The 18175-nt window shown below is 41.2% G+C and overlaps 1 pseudogene; it reads left to right on the forward strand.

Moving 5' to 3' along the window:
* Nucleotides 1–8182: 8182 nt before the first annotated feature.
* LOC134949094 (5S ribosomal RNA) lies at nt 8183–8301 on the forward strand (annotated as a pseudogene).
* Nucleotides 8302–18175: the final 9874 nt, after the last annotated feature.

Here is an 18175-nt window from a genome sequence, read left to right on the forward strand (position 1 = left end):
GTATGCTACGCTGGGCTTTCTGGCTTATGCTGGTGTTTTGGGGTGCCACACCATGCACCTAGAAATAGCGCTAGGGACCCCAAATAAATAGAGAAGCCTTGATGCGGCTTTGGGGCTCAACCACACATTTGCGCAAATATGTGTAAAGAAGATCTCTGAATTCTATTATTATGTGGGATTTATATCTGGTTACTGTTATCATTCAGGGTGCTGGGGGAAACCAAATGCCTTTTTTAATGTTATGGTTGCATGCCTTAATATGCCACAATTGTAATTTAACAAAGTGTATGCGAGTATCCACTTACCTTTTATATGGCCGCAGAACCATGTAATGAGTATAATGTGTTTGTGTGTTTTTTAACCTCACTTACCAGCCTCCTCTGTGTCTGTGCCCTTTTAGGTGGAGGTCTACACTGGTGTACAGCAGCTGTGGAGGGAAAAAGCTCTTTAATCAAGTGTGAAAGGTATTCCTATGATAAAAAATACATTTTAGGAATGCATACGGTACTCTATTAATTTAAGTTCCAATCACGTTAATTGTTAACAAAAAAATAATAATAAAAAAATCCCCTGCATAAAAATTATCAAAAATATATAAATTTATCTTTATTGAAACCAACCCAAAAAAACACACTTGACACTGTTTTAGCTTGTTACACTTAAAAGAGAACACTTTTTATGTTTACTTACCAGTAGGAGGTGGGGATGCTGGGCGGGCTGTGTCTGCTATGCACACACCTAGGAGGAGCTCTGGAGGCATGATTTGTTTGAACGCCTCCTCAAAGGGCATGTAGTGGACAAGTGGAGCTTGTCCTCTTCCTGTCCTGATGCTCTGGCAGTGCCCCTCAACCATCTTGCCCTTCAGGACCCTCTTGATGTCTCCATATCTTTTTTTCACATTCTTCTTTTTTTCACATTCTTCTTGTTGTCGGGAGCTCTCTACTTTGACTGCATCCTGGATCAACCTCCACATTGCTTTCTTCTGGGATGTAGGAGTCTTGTATGTCTGGTCTCCCAGCATGTGTGGGTACACCTGCACCATGGCATGGACCAGGGTGCAGTTCTCCTCTAACAAATAACCAACACTGCAACATGGACCTGTTCCTGCCATGCGATGATGTCCCAGCATCTTTAATAGTCACCTGCACCTCCTCCTCTCCTGCCTCTGTGTCAGACACAAGGTGCTGCTGGGACATGGCTCCTCCTCTACCAGCCTCCTCCTCCTCTCTCTACCCAAATGCCTGAATGCCATGCCTACTCAGAAAATGACAACAACCTCTACCTCCTCATTCATTAAACCAATTGCCCCTCTCCAAAATGCTCAAACCTTTCAAAGTATAAAATGGAGGGTGTGGGGGTTTATATGATGTGTGAAGCTTCAATCATGTCACTTTTGGGGGCCAATGGGTGACTTTCTCTCACACTGTGGACCTCCTAAACAAAAAACACATTCTGGTAGGTCCGAGAATGATGCACACGTGTTTAAAACTCATTCCACTCGGCCTGAAAATATTGGATGTTTTCTAGTTTAAATACAGCGACAACTCAGATCTGATTCACAGAAGCCAGGAAATAGATGTATGCCATTACAATGGCTGTGTTCCGGGAAATAGACTCACATTTGTAATGCCCGATGTGGTGCAATTATATCCCAAGTGGCATTATCGGCTCCCATTACATCTCGGCCCAAGTGTCTACATGATTTTAACTCTACCTTTTATAATTTCTATCCATATGTATATTTTACCAAGAGATATTGCAGTCTTCATATAATTATTATAACCCCCAATATCAACAAAATTTTAATAAGCAACCTTAAACCTCTTGGTACAATGGTATGATTTAAGAATTTGTAATACCTGAATTCACTTGATTTAATAGTCATATATCAATAATTTAATTATACTGTATGTACTGTACAATCAAATGAATATTCCGATGTAACTGTGATGTACAGTAACTCTCATCTTACCCTTACTTGTTTTTCTACTTCTCATCTATAGATAATGTGGAACTACTGCTCCTAACAGACTCTAATGCATTTGTCTCAATAAGCACAGCTTTGAAAATTTAGGTAAAGTGCAATTATTTTTATAAGCAGTTTAAGCCTGATTTATGTTTGTATTTCTTTTAGTGATTCTATGATGATATCTCCCCCTCTCACCATCTGTTTGTTTTAGTTTTTATTGCTCACCTTCTCAGTGGGTGTTGGTCATAGAGGTGGGGTCGTAATCAGTAATACCCCTTTTCCACTTACGATCACGGGTCGCAGCCGGGAGCCTGACACGGGAGCTGCCCCCTGCTGCGACCCGTGCTCGTCCCCTTTCCCATCAGCAGTCACAACCCGGCATATGCCGGGTTGGTGACGCTTCTAGTGACGCGGCAGGGGCGGCGCAGGGAGATCACATGATCTCCCAGCGCCGCCCTTCCATACAGTGTAAACGGGAGCCGTGTCGCATCGACACGGCTCCCGTTTACACTACAACCCTACCCGGATCATTCCCGTGTCCTACCCAGGTAAATAGCCGGGTAGGATTCACGGGTCACTTGATCCGGGTTGACCCTTTTCCACTTGCCAAAAACACGGGTAAATGCGCGCCCCCGTGCATTTACCCGTGTTTTTTGAGCTAGTGGAAAAGGGGTATAACTCTGCTTACTATAAATAGGCTGAATAAGCCTTGGTTGAATATAGCTAGTGTGCAGAATTCAAAGTGTGTAGATTCTAAGTGTGAGATTACAATTAAATAACTATATGGACTTGAAACTGAAAGATAAACATCAAACAACTACAGACAAACTTCTTTGCAGCCTCAAATGTATGTACGTATCTTTTACCCTGCAATCCCCACTCTGTGGGTACTATGCAACCAATTTGTGCTTAACAACATTTGTAATATCATGATTTGCATGTAATTTTATATACTTGTACTTCAAATTTTGGTCAGTGAGGCATACTGTAGTTAAAGAAGACATATTGGGCTTGTGTTTGCATAGTCAAATGCAGTGTAATCTATCACCTTTCATCAGCTAAACATTTGCCTCACTGGTAGCCTGTATTATTAGCCATAGTATTCCTTTAGATGCAATCTAGGATCAGCTGTGCCGGTCAAGGTGTGTTCACATGCACAAATTGTTCATATCACTAAGGGGCCCTATACACTAGCCGATCCGCCGCCGAGCTGCCCGACGGCGGATACGGCCGACGAGCGACCCGGCGGCGGGGGGGCAGTGACGGGGGGAGTGAAGTTTCTTCACTCCCCCCGTCACGCGGCTGCATTGAAGTGCAGGCAAATATGGACGAGATCGTCCATATTGGCCTGCATGCACAGCCGACGGGAGACCAGCGATGAACGAGCGCGGGGACGCGCATCGTTCATCGCTGGAGCCTCCACACTGAAAGATATGAACGAGTTCTCGTTCATTTATGAACGAGATCGTTCATATCTTTCCAAAAATCGGCCAGTGTGTAGGGCCTATAAGTGTTTGAAAATGAAAAGCTAAACAACATCAGTAAATAGGTATTTGAATATTTAACTTTAACATTTCCAAAATCATTATGTTCTAAGACTACATAACTTTAGCTCTATTTCAAACAGACCATGTACCGCAAATTGCATTTCTTCATCGCACTCCATGATATTTTCTCCAATGCAATAACATCCTTTGTTATCTTTGCAGTTCACCGCACTTTACACATTGCCGCTTCAATTACCCGATTCCCTCTTATTAATGCTCATGAGCTTTTTACTTATATTTATACATTGACAATTACATCCACAACCTATCACCATAAAAAATATCAAAAACCTCCTACAAGTATATTTATCTTTCCCGCCTGCTTTTATTAGCTGGTGACATCCGGGCCCCAAACGCTTGCCCTGCCCACATTCACCTGATTTGCAGCAATATATAAATCCAGCTAACCTCATAAACATCAATTGTTTTCCATCTCCTTCCAAATCACTAAAATGTGCATTATAGAATGCACACTATGTAACAAATTAACAACCATCAATAACCTCTTCATACCTAACAACTTTCACCTGCTGGCTATAACAGAATCAAAGCTCACGGAATCAGACATGGCCTCCCCAGCAGCACCGTTACATGGTGGTTTTCACTACACATACATCTCCAGGCCAGGTAACAGTACAGGAGCTCATGTTGGAATATTACTATACCAATTTGTAACATATACAGTTCTACCACATCATGGGTGATTCCATTATTGCTATTGATAGTCTTAAATATGCTGCTAATGCCTTCAAACTACTCTCTCTGACCTCTCTCTCTGACTTCCTCTCTCAGCCTCTTCCACTGGACTGACTCCTCAACTCAACAGGAGGGCTACTGCCTCGATCTTGTATTCACCAGACTATGCTCAGTTTATGAATTCACTAACATTCCCTTCCCTCTCTCAGATTACAACCTCATCACCTGTATTCTCTCCTCCATTACGTCAAAGTCAATGTCACTGAAGTCCTCCAATCCTCCTAAAACCAGCAGAATATTAACACTATTACTTTTCAAGAACTTTTCATATCTCTGCAACACCTGCTGTAACCTATTTCTTCATTTACTTCTTCTGAGATGGCTGTATCACACTTGATCCAAACTCTACAAATAGCCCTTGATAAAGTTGCTCCAGCAACCCATCACACTCCACATAGCCCTTGCACTCTTAATTAGCAAGGAACCTAAAAAAAACTCACATAAAGTTGAACAACAGTAACAGAAATCTTGCACTACAATCAATTTCTTCAGAAATAATCAGAATCCCCTAGACACTGCCAAACAAAAATATATATCCATACTCTCATCTCTGATCAATCCTCTAATGCAAATCAACTTTTTAATATATGTTAAAATCACTTTTCAACCCAAGCCAAAAGCCACTATCAAGGCGCAAGATCTTGTTCCTACTTCAAGGGCAAGATTGATAAGATCTGAGATGGACTGGTATGTATTTTTCAGACATTGACCTTTTAAATTCCCTACCTGGCACCTTCTCCTCAAGATCCGGCAAATGAAGATGAAGCATCAACACTCTCTTCATCCTCCTACTTTACTACTATTTCTCTTGATCCTATACCCTCACAAATAGGTAAAATATCTGACTCCTGTGCTCATCCCAACCTTAACTAAAATCTGTAATCTCTCTCTCTCTCTCTCTCTCTCTCTCTCTCTCTCTCTCTATACTGGCATGTTTCCTTTACTGTTCAATCATGCAGTGATTACTTCCATCTGAAAAAACAAAATTGTGACCCTGACTCTCTCTTGAACTACTGTCTTATCTCTTAGTTCCCATGCCCATCCAAGCTACTTGAGATACTTGCCTACATTCACCTCACACTTTCTTAACTCACAAATCTTAATGGACCCACTTCAGTCAGGCTTTCATTCTCAACACTCCACAGAGACAGCACTGATTAAAGTTGTGAATGATCTGGTCACTGAAGGTCAATATGTACTTCTTATTCTTCTCGGACTCTCTGTTGCTTTTGACAGTTTCTTCTTATACAAAACCTACAATCAATAGATCTTCAGGACTCAGCCCTTTCTTGATTCTCATCCTACCTATGTAATTGCTCTTTCAGTGTCCACTTCTCTGAATCCACCTCCTCTTCGCTACCTCTATCAGTTGGAGTACTGCAATGCTCAGTCTTAGGATCTTTGTTTTTCTAAATGTATACCACAAGCAAACTAGTCAGCTCATTTGGATTTCAGTATCATTTGTACATGAAAGATGCTCCATCTGTATTGGTCCGTGTCACTGAAAGGCTTTCTGCTGTTTGCTCTTGAATATCTTCTTGCCACCTCAAACTTCATTTTTACAAAACACTATTAATTATATTTCCACTGACCAATAGTAGTTACCAACCTGATATCTCTATCACTATTGAGAACTCGAAAATAAATCCTGCCCCACAAGCTCACTGCCTTGGTGTCATCATTGTCCTTTGTTTCCCACATTCAATCTGTCTCAAAATCATGTTACATGCATCTAAAAAACATATCCAAAGTATGTTCATACCTTACACAAGACACTTCAAAAACTCCAATCCATACTCTCATTATCTCCTGTATTGATTTTTGCAATAGTCTTCTTACTGGTCTTACCAAAAAGAGATTATCACCACTACAATCCATACTGAATGCAGCTGCAAGGCTAAAATTTCTCACTACACATTCATTGTCTGCGGATCCACTCTGTCAGTCCCATCATTGGTTACTTGTGTTGTAAGTTTGGAATATAAAATACTTTAACTCACATACAAGGCCATTAACCAAACTACACCCTTTCTCTACTTATCTTAAAATATCTTCCAACCCAACCTTTTGACATTTCACAAGTTCTATGTCTCTCATCCACACTCATTATTCGCTCCCATTCACGATTGTAGGACTTTTTTTGGGCTGCACCTGCTCTGTGGAATGCCCTACCATGCACAATAAGACTCTACTCTAGTCTCCAAACCTTCAAGTTTACTCTGAAAACTAGACACCAGTCTTTGAGAGTACCATACATCCGGACCTTCCAATATCATCACATTCTGGTGGTCATAGTGCTCAAAATTAACCACTGTTAACCTGATACTAATCTTTGAGACTGGAGCTAAAAGTAAGAACCAAGATGTAGGTAGTGGATCTGCTGTCTATGATAGATAGGGGGTGTCCTTATGAACATTGGGTTTATCCCCTGAATCGTAGATTCAGTATTCAGTAGTCCACTTAATACTGTAAGTGCAGATATAATGGTAAATAGTAGGGAAGAGGGCATTACTGGCTATTGGTACCTGGGAGAACAATTCTCATGATCACAGTGATTTATGGTCATATAAACTCCTAAATAGGACAAAAGAATATATCTATATGCACATATATTTGTATGTCAACCTCATATATGTTAAGTCTAATGTCTGATAATATCATCCAATACACATGCCTGGTGACTAATTGTGTACTGAGCTACTATTCACCAGCTGGTCTGTGAAGAGGAGACATGGATGATCACTTCCACCCTCAGTCAGCTGAAGCCCTCTCCCTTACACTACAGCGGCACACACGATTGGCCTGCACCACGCTCACAGGGTATTTTATTCCTGTCAGGGACACTAATCTGTACACCAGGATGTGAACAAGCCCAGAGGACAGGTGAAACCCATTTTCCATGCACCAGGGAGACTCTTTGTCAGTACCAGATCCATTGTATTAACCATAACATGGTATGGTATTTTTCTATTTTCACCACTGTCTACCAATTAGATACATTCCAAATCAATCCTTGCAATCTGTTGAGATGGATAGACCACTCTGCTGCTAGCATCTAATCCTTTTGCAGATATCCCCAGGACACAACGGGGGTCGATGCAATTTTGCACTAGCTTCTGCTCCCCTTGATACTTTACACTGAGGAGACCTGACCTATATATTTTGTAAATAACCTTGTGTGCACATACAGTATACAGTCTTCTTAGCTGACTCCTATACACACCTGAGACCGCTTACATTTGCTTTATCTCACTCTCCCCTGTATAGTATAAACTTGGGAGATCTATTATATGGGCATATATATGAATGTCTAAGTGATCATCACTCCCTCATTGTGATTTGTGATTGTACACACTTGAGACTGCTTGAATTTGTAGCTTTTCTCTCTCTCCACTGATAGGTATATATTAGGGAGACCTGTATACGGGTGCAAATACATATAAATATCTATGTGGTTATCATTTCCTCTTTGTGATTTATCCACAGCACACAATTAGCTACCAGGCATGTGTATTGGATGATATTATCAGGCATTAGACTTAACATATATGAGGTTGACATACAAATATATGTGCATATAGATATACTCTTTTGTCCTATTTAGGAGTTTATAAGACCATAAATCACTGTGATTACAAGAATTGTTCTCTCAGGTACCAATAACCAGTAATACCCTCTTCCCTACTATTTACCCTTATATCTGCACTATTTAAGTGTACTCTCATCTACGTTTCAGGGGATAAACCCAACATTCATACGGGTACCTCCTGTCTAACATAGTCAGCAGATCCACTACTTAACTACCTCTTAGTGCTTACTTTTAGCACCACCCTGTTGCTTTCCTGCAACAACATACAACCTGCCCTTTTCAGGAGCACTCTCATTAGTGTTACAGCAAGCAAGGTTCACTATCTACTACCATACCTCACTGAACATGCCAGATCATGTCTGATCTTGGAAGCCAAGCAGTGCTGGGCTGGGTTAGTACCTGAAAGAGAGACCTCCAAGGAATACCTAGTGTTGTAGATTTATATGAGCGAATATGGATGCATGATTTTGGTATAACACTAACAGCAGGATTACCATATTTTCTTCCTTCACATTTTCTAACTAGCAACCACCCAGTTTCATAGATTAGCAACAGGTTAACCTTGGTTAATTTTGAGCACTCTGATCACCAGAACGTGATGATATTGAAAGGTCCGAATGTATGGTACTCTCAAAGACTGGTGTCTAGGCTCTCCCAGGTGCTCTCTGACCGGTCACGATTTTATTAATCTTAGACTTATAATGGTCCTATCGACCGATAACGGTTTTATTAATCTTTGACCGATAACGGTCCTATCAATACAGATTTTTCTGTACTGGTCTGAGTGAAATAGATGGAGGACTGATCATGTCTACATCTTTTTCGATCTACTTTACAAGGTTATGGACCAGAACATATTTTGTTTTTAAACCTTTGTCTTAAATGTTTATGTTGATTCCATTTTCTATCAGTTGGATACAAACCTATTTTAATAATAACTAATAAAGTTGTTATTTTATTCTTCTATTACTTTATGGTATTTACCTTGTGAATAAGAGTGCACCCACACAAGAGTTTTATTTTTCTTCAATTGTTTGTAAATACCAAGAGGCCTAAGGGTGTTTATGAACCTATCTATTTAGGAAGATCTCACTCTAATTGCCAACTGGAATAAAACTTTAGATGAGTGTTCATTTACATTAATGGGACTTCTCATTAATTGAAGCAAAAAGTTGCTGAGACAGTCACTAAAATTGAAATACCTAACCACATCTTAGCCAAATACTGTATAAAGATTTCCCTGAGGTTACGGAAAGTGATATATTGACTAATAAGAAAATTGAAGCATTTGAGAGAGTTTTGTAGAAACTAAAAAGAGATAGCTAGGGATCATCAGGACTATAAATAGAATAAAGTATGAACATACAGGGAAACAGGATTATTTGTCATTTTCCATGAGAGGTAATCAATTGCATCAAACTGAAAATTCATATCGGTATAGAGAAGAAAATAACAATGTGCATTGCCAATTTAGATGTAATAGAACAAATTTATTTTCTAACCATCACTTTACAGAACAGGAACAAGATCAGTACCTCCAAGATTACAGAACACACACACACAGTTACTGAATAGACATTGTCAGCAAAAACAGACAAGAAATGGGACCAGTAGAATTTATTTCAGTAGAAAATCAATGTCAGATAAAGTTGATTTAGGACTAAAGAAATTTGTCAATCGAAATCGGTATGCACCACTTTCTCTAGGGATACCCAAAAGATATACCGAGAGCAAAAGGGACAAGAGGGAAGAAAATTCGAGAGGCAGCCAAGGCTACATAAAAATCTAATGTGATCTTTAACCTCACTAAAAAATAACTTACCCCAGACCAAATAAAGTTATTACTAAATTGTGCCACATTTAAAGAGCCTAATATGTTTGTCGTATTTGTCGAACTGAATCATTTGTTTGAAACAGGTGTACTACGTTTGGCCAGCGCCCGGGATCCCGGTGCCCAGTATGCCGGTGCCGTGATCCCGGCTGACGGAATGCCGGCAGCAGGGCGAGCACAAAAGAGCCATTTATTCTCCCTCCAGGGGTGTCGTGGACACCCCAAGAGGGGGAATAGCTGTTGGTATACCGGCTGTCGGGATCCCAGCGCCGGTGTGCTGAGGGCTGGGATCCTGACAGCCAGTATATTGAGTGCCTCTCATTTGAAACCTCTATATAACATGAAATGGGACTTTGCATCAAAAAAATTTAAGTAGAATTAAATAATTAGTTCTACCTCCTGGGAGACCCATTATTTTTTGGTTTTGGGGCTCTCACTTCTATTTTTTCAGAATTTATTACATAAATGAGTGGTGAACAATGTGTAGCTGCATACGGAAGCCTCCTGCATGCACTATACAGAGGTTTGGCAATCGCCGCAAGCAGCAGCTTACAGTATGTAGGAGACGGCTCATTGATGCAAGCTGTTAACTTATATGGATTGAGGGGAGGACTATATACTGTATTTTAAAAGCAGTGCACCTGGAGACCCTACCATGCTGCCACATTTAATACCACAATAGGAAACCATATGTGGAATAAGGAATACCTTTATTGGATAAACTCACCTGAGGAGTCGAAAGGACAGAGCCGGTTATCTGGTAATATACTCAGTTTCAGGCTTTGCCGACAGGTGCATTAGTAGATTCTTAAGTACAGGATATCCATAAATGGTGGGCCTATGAACCCTTAACTGGGTATTTAAAATACCACTTTAAAAAGGGTATGACTTTTATTTATTTCACTTATACCTCTCAATTTTATATACGTATTTTGTACCTATCTTATACATATATTTAAATGCAAAAGATTGCTTGTGTATTGTGTCTAAAATCTGTTGTAAAAAAGAACCTACATAATTTATTTTGTATATGCATGTGTGTCTTGATATTTTTTCAGCCATATTAAATTGATATTACATAAATAAGCACAGCTCCATTACTCTGTCCATATACAGGCACATCACAACCCCATAGAATTTTATGGTGACTCTGTGTCATGAGTCCACAGTGTATACTTTAGATCCAATATTTGCTGCTTAACCTTTTTAATACAAATGGGGTTCTATATGTATTGTGGTAATCCTCTAAAAATGGTGGTTTTTTGAGGTTTAACCACTTTTTTTAGAGTGATACATTCTGACCTTTGACTTAAATAATGAATTTAATATTGCCTTTTTCGGCTACCCTATTTTGCTTTTGTGCTTTCTTTAACTATGTTTAAGTGACTTACTTCTGGATTACCTTACATCATCCTCACCCACTCTCATTAGCACTGTTGCATAGTTCATTTGAGTTATTTTGCTGTCTATATATTTTCCCTTTCCCTTTCCTCCACACAATTCTGACCTACAGTATCTGTTCCCTAGTTAGTGTGTTTGGTGTGGCCTGATACTATATAAATGGATATGAATGGGTTCTGATGGCATATAAAGGTCATGTTGGGTTTGATGGCAAATAAGCTACTTGAGTTCTGACAAAATGGATGTATCCCTACTGCAGTTTTGGTCGCACCCCTGACTGTGCTTTTTAAGCATACCACCTGTCCAGGAATCTGAACATAAAAAGGTGGCAACTCTAGCTGCGAGTCTTCTACACTATCTGCTAAATAAAAAATGTACTGAATAAAATGTTTTAAAACATTGAAAAATGGGATAAAAGAACCTGTAACTGGTTTTAGAAAAAAAGGGCATTTTTTTCTTCTGCCTGCCTCTGTTATCACTATCCAATTTGTGTGCCTAGAAGGGCACAATTACCTACAAATTATTTTTTCCTTTTGATCTACTGTAGCTATAACAAGATTTTTAAATTATATTATTTTCTACAGTTGACAAAGAATATTTGGGATACATAGCTTGATGTCCACATAGAACTGCAGATTTAGGGGGTATTCAATTAGCTCTGACAATTTCAGAGCTATCGAATTCACCCCCCTGCGTATTTAATTGCGGGCAATTTTTCACCCGTTTTCAAGGGATTTTCACCAATGCCTTTTCACTCCTTTTTTTTTTGTGTGTAAAGGCACTGGCGAAAAAAAATGCCTCAAAATCGGTGAAAACGGCCCCGCGTTTTCACCGGCACAGGTGTGAAAACACGTGGATTTGGCGATCCAAATTTTTTACACTTCTGCTGAATTGTCTAGGTGAAAAAATGGACCTGCTATTGAATAGGGCGAATCCCCATTCACCCTAACAAAAATTGTGAAAAGTGACATTTTTTTGCATCAGCAAAAAAAAACAAAAAAAAGCCCTAATTGAATATTCCCCACAGTGTTGCTTAGCTGCATTGTACAGAATCAAAATTGTGAAGGGGATGGGGGGTTATGTACATGTCAGCTGCTATTTAAGCATCCCGCGTGATTTGACCATAAACTCCCTAATGGCTGGCCACTTCTCTCAGGTTGATGGCCACACCCACCCTAGTAAATGACCATGTCCCTTTGTAGACCCCAATGATTGCATCCTCCTTTTGGCCCTTCATGCCCCAATCCGACACTAAGAAGGCTAGTCACTTCACTTTATTTTAATAATTCAACGGAAAGGCATAACAGTCTGGACATTCTGTTTTACCTGATGAAATGTTTTAACCACCCCTTGTATATTTTTATATATATATATATATATATATATATATATATATATATATATATATATATATATCGATTAGCATATAATTCCTACAATTAGTTGCCTGAATATGTTGACTATCTATATATGTCTTATTTTAAATTGGAACAGATGTATATTTAAACTGTTCTAGCAGCTGCCACTGACTAAACTGAGCTTCTTTTCCAAGTACCTGAATAATTTCAAGGTCAGCAAAGGGGCAAGAAAAATAACAGTTATGAATTTTCCTGTCTACTTTTGAGTATCCACATTATATAAACAGCACCTTTATTCTTAAAATAAGTCCCAGAGAGAATATAAAGTTACATAACTGTGAAGTCTCTCTAGAACAATTTAACATGTTTTATTCCTTGGATACATTGGTGTTGCATAATCAGAACTGAATAGCAGTACAGTATGTGCCAGAGGTTTAGCATTTTGCAAGGCTGCTGTATATGTATCGTATTTATTGAATCATGCTAAGCAGTATTTTATTTTAAATGATTCCATGGTGGCGATTTACCATTGGCTGCATTTTTGTCCAGATAAACATAATTTCTTATCGTCACGTATCACAGCAATAAGAAATGATGTATTGGAGCAATGTAATAAATAACACATGCAGGGACACAGGCTCTCTGCAAAGTGAAAAATATAAAGTGATCATATGACTACTTTGGACCCACAGAGTTGCTAAACATGCATGGTCTTCCAGCTACCAATGTGAAGCAGCAATTACTAACATTGTATGTAGCCTATGGGCAGCAATGAGGAATGCCAGGAAACAAAATTAAGTCATGCTCCAATGGAGGTTGATGAATTCAGCAATATCACAATCCCCATATACTTTTATAAAAACAGTGTGTGTGTGTGTGTGTGTGTGTGTGTGTGTGTGTGTGTGTGTGTGTGTGTGTGTGTGTTTGGGGGAAGAGGGGATGTACCGTTCAGATTGTGTAATGGTTAGCATTACTGTCACACAGCACTGATATCATGGGTTCAATTCCACCTATGCTCCTCATTGTATATTCTCCCTTTGCTTGCGTGGGTTTCTTCCAGATACTGAGGTTTCCTCCCACAATCCAAAAATATACTGGTAGGTTAACTGGCTCCCAATTAGAGATGTGCAGCGGGCACTTTTCATGTTTTTTCTTTTGGTTTTGGATCTGAATCCCTGCTCGTGTTTTGGATCTGGATTGGTTTTGCCAAAACCACCCTTTTGTGTTTTGGTTTTAGTTTTGGATCTGGATGATTTAAAAAAAAAAAACACAAAAACAACTAAAATCACAGAATTTGGGGGTAATTTTGATTCTACGGTATTATTAACCTCAATAACATTCATTTCCACTAATTTCCAGTCTATTCTGAACACTTCACACCTCACAACATTCTTTTTAGGCCAAAAGGTTGCATCGATGTAGCTGGATGACTTTGCTGAGCGACACAAGTGTGCGGCACAAACACCTGGCCCCTCTAGGAGTGGCACTGCTGTGGCAGACAGGATGGCACTTTTAAAAACTAGACCCCAAACAGCTCATCATGCAAAGAAGAAAGAGGTGCAATGAGGTAGCTGGATGACTAAGCTAAGCGACACAAATGTGCAGCACAAACACCTGGCCCATCTAAGAGTGGCACTGCAGTGTCAAACAGAATGGCACTTTTAAAAAGTAGGCCCCAAACAGCTTATTATGCAAAGAAGAAAAAGAGGTGCAATGAGGTAGCTGGATGACTAAGCTAAGCAACACAAGTGTGTGGCACAAGCACCTGGCCCATCTAGGGGTCGCACTGCAGTGTCAAACAGGATGGATTTTTAAAAACTAGGCTCCAAACAGCTCATTATGCAAAGTAGAAAAAGAGGTGCAATGAGGTAGCTGGATGACTAAGCTAAGTGACACAAGTGTGCGGCACAAACACCTGGCCCATCTAGGGGTGGCATTGCAGTGGAAGACAGGATGGCACTTTTAAAAACTAGGCCCCAAATAGCTCATTGTGCAAAGAAGAAAAAGAGGTGCAATGAGGTTGTTGGATGACTAAGCTAAGCGACAAAATTGTGTGGCACAAACACCTGGCCCATCTAGGAGTGGCACGCAGTTGCTGAATGTCAAAAGTTGCCCGCAATTTTTCGGGCCACCAATAGCATCTCCTGCACGCCCCTGTCATTTAAAATAGAACTCTGAACAACCAAATTAATTGTATGTGCAAAACATGGGACGTGCTGGAATTTGCCTAGATGTAACGCAAGCACAATATTGGTGGCGTTGTCCAATATCAGAAATCCCCAGGAGAGTCTAAGTGGGGTAAGACATTGTGCGATGATGTCCCTCAGTTTCCGTAAGTGGTTGTCAGCGGTGTGCCTCTTACACAAACCAGTGATACACAGCGTAGCCTGCCTAGGAATGAGTTGGCGTTTGTGAAATGCTGTAACTGGTGCTGCTGCTGTTGTTGCTGTGGGAGGTAATACATCTACCCAGTGGGCTGTCACAGTCATGTAGTCTTTAGTTTGCCCTGTTCCACTTGTCCACATGTCCATGGTTAAGTGGACACTGGGTACAACTGCATTTTTCAGGACACTGAGGACACTTTTCTTAATGTCCCTGTACAGTCTGGGAATCGCTTTCCTAGTGAAGTGGAATCTAGATGGGATTTGGTACCGGGGACACACTACCTCCATCAATTGTCTAAATCCCACTGCACTAATGGCTGATACCGGACGCATGTCTTACACCAACATATCTATCAAGGCATCAATTATCTGCTTTCAACAGGATGCATGTTGTCATATTTCATCTTCCTCGCAAAGGACTGTTGGACAGTCAATTGCTTAGTTGAAGTAGTACAAGTGGTCTTCCAACTTCCCCTGTGGGATGACGATCGACTCCCAGCAGCAACAACAGCAGCAGCAGCAGCAGTAGGAGGAAATGTTTCTTGATCTTTCCCTATTTTATCCTCCAAATTTTTGTTCTCCATTATTTTCTGGAGTTACTGTATATAACAATATGCGGCACAGGACAGCAAACCACTACACCACACAGGGCACACCCTGTAAAAATTATTTGGATTAATGATAAATAACCCCTTTATTTGGAGTAAATATTATATAGCACAGGACAGCACCACTGGACTTATATGGCAGCACCACTGGACTGGACTTATTCGGCAGTATCCCTGGACTTACTGTATATGGCTGCACCTCTGGACTGAACTTATACGGCAGCACCCTTGGACTTATACGGCAGTACCCCTGGACTTATACGGCAGAACGTCTGGATTTATATGGCTGCACCACTAGACTGGACTTATACGGCAGTGCCCCTGGACTTATACGGCAGTACCCCTGGACTTATAAGGCTGCACCACTGGACTGGACTTATACGACAGTACCCCTGGACTTATATGGCAGTACCCCTGGACTTATATGGCTGCACCACTGGACTGGACTTATATGGCAGTACCCCTGGACTTATACGTCTGTGCCACTGGACTGGACTTATACTGCAGTACCCCTGAACTTATACAGCAGTACCCCTGGACTTATGGCAGCACAGGACACCACCACTGGACTGATGCAGCACAGGACACCACCACTGGACTGGACTTATACAGTAGTACCGCTGGACTTATACAGCAGTACTCCTGGACTTACATTGCTGCACCACTGGACTGGGCTTATACGGCAGTACCACTGGACTTATACTGCTGCACCACTGGACTGGACTTATATGGCAGTACCCCTGGACTTATACGGCTGCACTACTGAACTGGACTTATATGGCAGTACCCCATGACTTATATGGCAGTTCCCCTGGATTTATATGGCAGTATCTCTGGAATTATATGGCAGTTCCCCTGGACTTATGCTGCTGCACCACTGGACTGGACTTATACAGCAGTACCCCTGGACTTATACAACAGCACCACTAGACTTACGGCAGCACAGGACACCACCACTGGACTTATGGCAGCACAGGACACCACCACTGGACTGATGCAGCACAGTACACTACTACTGGACTGGCCTTATACAGCAGCACCACTGGATTTATGGCAGCACAGGACATGACCACTGGACTTATGGCAGCACAGGACACTGCCACTGGACTGATACAGCACAACACAGCACCACTGGACTGGACTTATATAGTAGTACCCCTGGACTTATACTGCAGTACCCCTGGACTTATATGGCTGCACCACTGGACTGGACTTATACAGCAGTACCACTGGACTTATACGGCAGTACCCCTGGATTTATATGGCAGTATCCCTGGACTTATACGGCAGTTCCCCTGGACTTACACGGCTGCACCACTGGACTGGACTCATACGGCAGTACCCCTGGACTTATACTGCAGCACCACTGGACTTACGGCAGCACAGGACACCACCACTGAACTTATGGCATCACTGGACACCACAACTGGACTGTTGCAGCACAAGACAGCACCACTGGACTGGACTGGTCTTCTACAGCAGCACTGGACTTATGGCAGCACAGGACACAACCACTGTGACTGGACTGATGCAGCACAAGACATCACCACTGGGCTGATGCAGCACAAGACAGCACTAGAATGTCACAAAAGAGTAGGTCGCTACCCCACGTGCCACAACACTTTCTTACACAGACACTGAGGAGACATGTCCTCTCGTTACACTCTCCAGGACTGAAGTGAAAATGGTGGCGACGCCCAGCTCCTTATATGGAATCCAAAACCCGCGAGAATCTGACAGCGGGAAGATGACATTTTGCCTCGTTCTGTTTCTGAGTCTGGAGGGAAGTCCCGTGCTGGACTCGGATCCAGGTTTGGGACTTGATGTTTGGGGGGTTCGGTTCTTAGGGAACCGAACCCGCTCATCCCTACTCCCAACTAAAATCAACCTTAGTTGTAAGTGTGTATATGTACATTGGTAGATTAGATTGGTCAAGTGGTTCTTATTTTTCATCAAAATTCTGTTTCAATGTTTCAATAAAATGACCTATAAATAAACTACCAATGAATAGTTCAATAATTTTTGTAGATCCACTGCTACCCACAAGATAAGTAGGAGTTGGTGGGTTCTCATATCAGAAGAGACACTCAAAAGGGGTTTGTTTGTTTGTTTGTTTGTTTGTTTATAGGATAACACTGACCTATAAACAGTTAATTGAATTAAAATACTGAACCATTTATTCTATTGCAGGAAATGCAGGCAACATCATGCCACCCCCAAAATGGCCATGACACACCTGAGTTTCCCACAACACTCCTCCCAATGCTGCAACGCCACCCCCGGTTGCCTGCTGCCTGTCAATCACTTTGCATAGTGAAAGCCCACACATGCACTATACAAGCATTCACCTCTGAATACTCCCCTTAATACAAATTGCCTCAGGTGCATTTGTAGGTGTTTTACAGCTGCTTTGCTTGGTGGAGGTCTTACTTTGGGGGTAATTCTTAGTTAATCGCAGCAGAAAGTTTGTTTGCAATTTGGCAAAACCATGTGCACTGCAGGGGGGGTAGATATAACATTTGCAGAGAGAGTTAGATTTGGTGGGTTATTTTGTTTCTGTGCGGGGTAAATACTGGCTGCTTTATTTTTACACTGCAATTTGGATTTGTTTGAATACACCCCACCCAAATCTAACTCTCTCTGCACATGTTATATCTGCCCCTCCTGCCATACTTGCTTACTTTTGAAAACCACTTTAAGGGAGATTTCAGGTGGCAGCAGGATACCTGCTG

This window comes from Pseudophryne corroboree, chromosome 1 (genome assembly GCF_028390025.1).
Source record: "Pseudophryne corroboree isolate aPseCor3 chromosome 1, aPseCor3.hap2, whole genome shotgun sequence".
NCBI classification, from domain to species: domain Eukaryota; kingdom Metazoa; phylum Chordata; class Amphibia; order Anura; family Myobatrachidae; genus Pseudophryne; species Pseudophryne corroboree.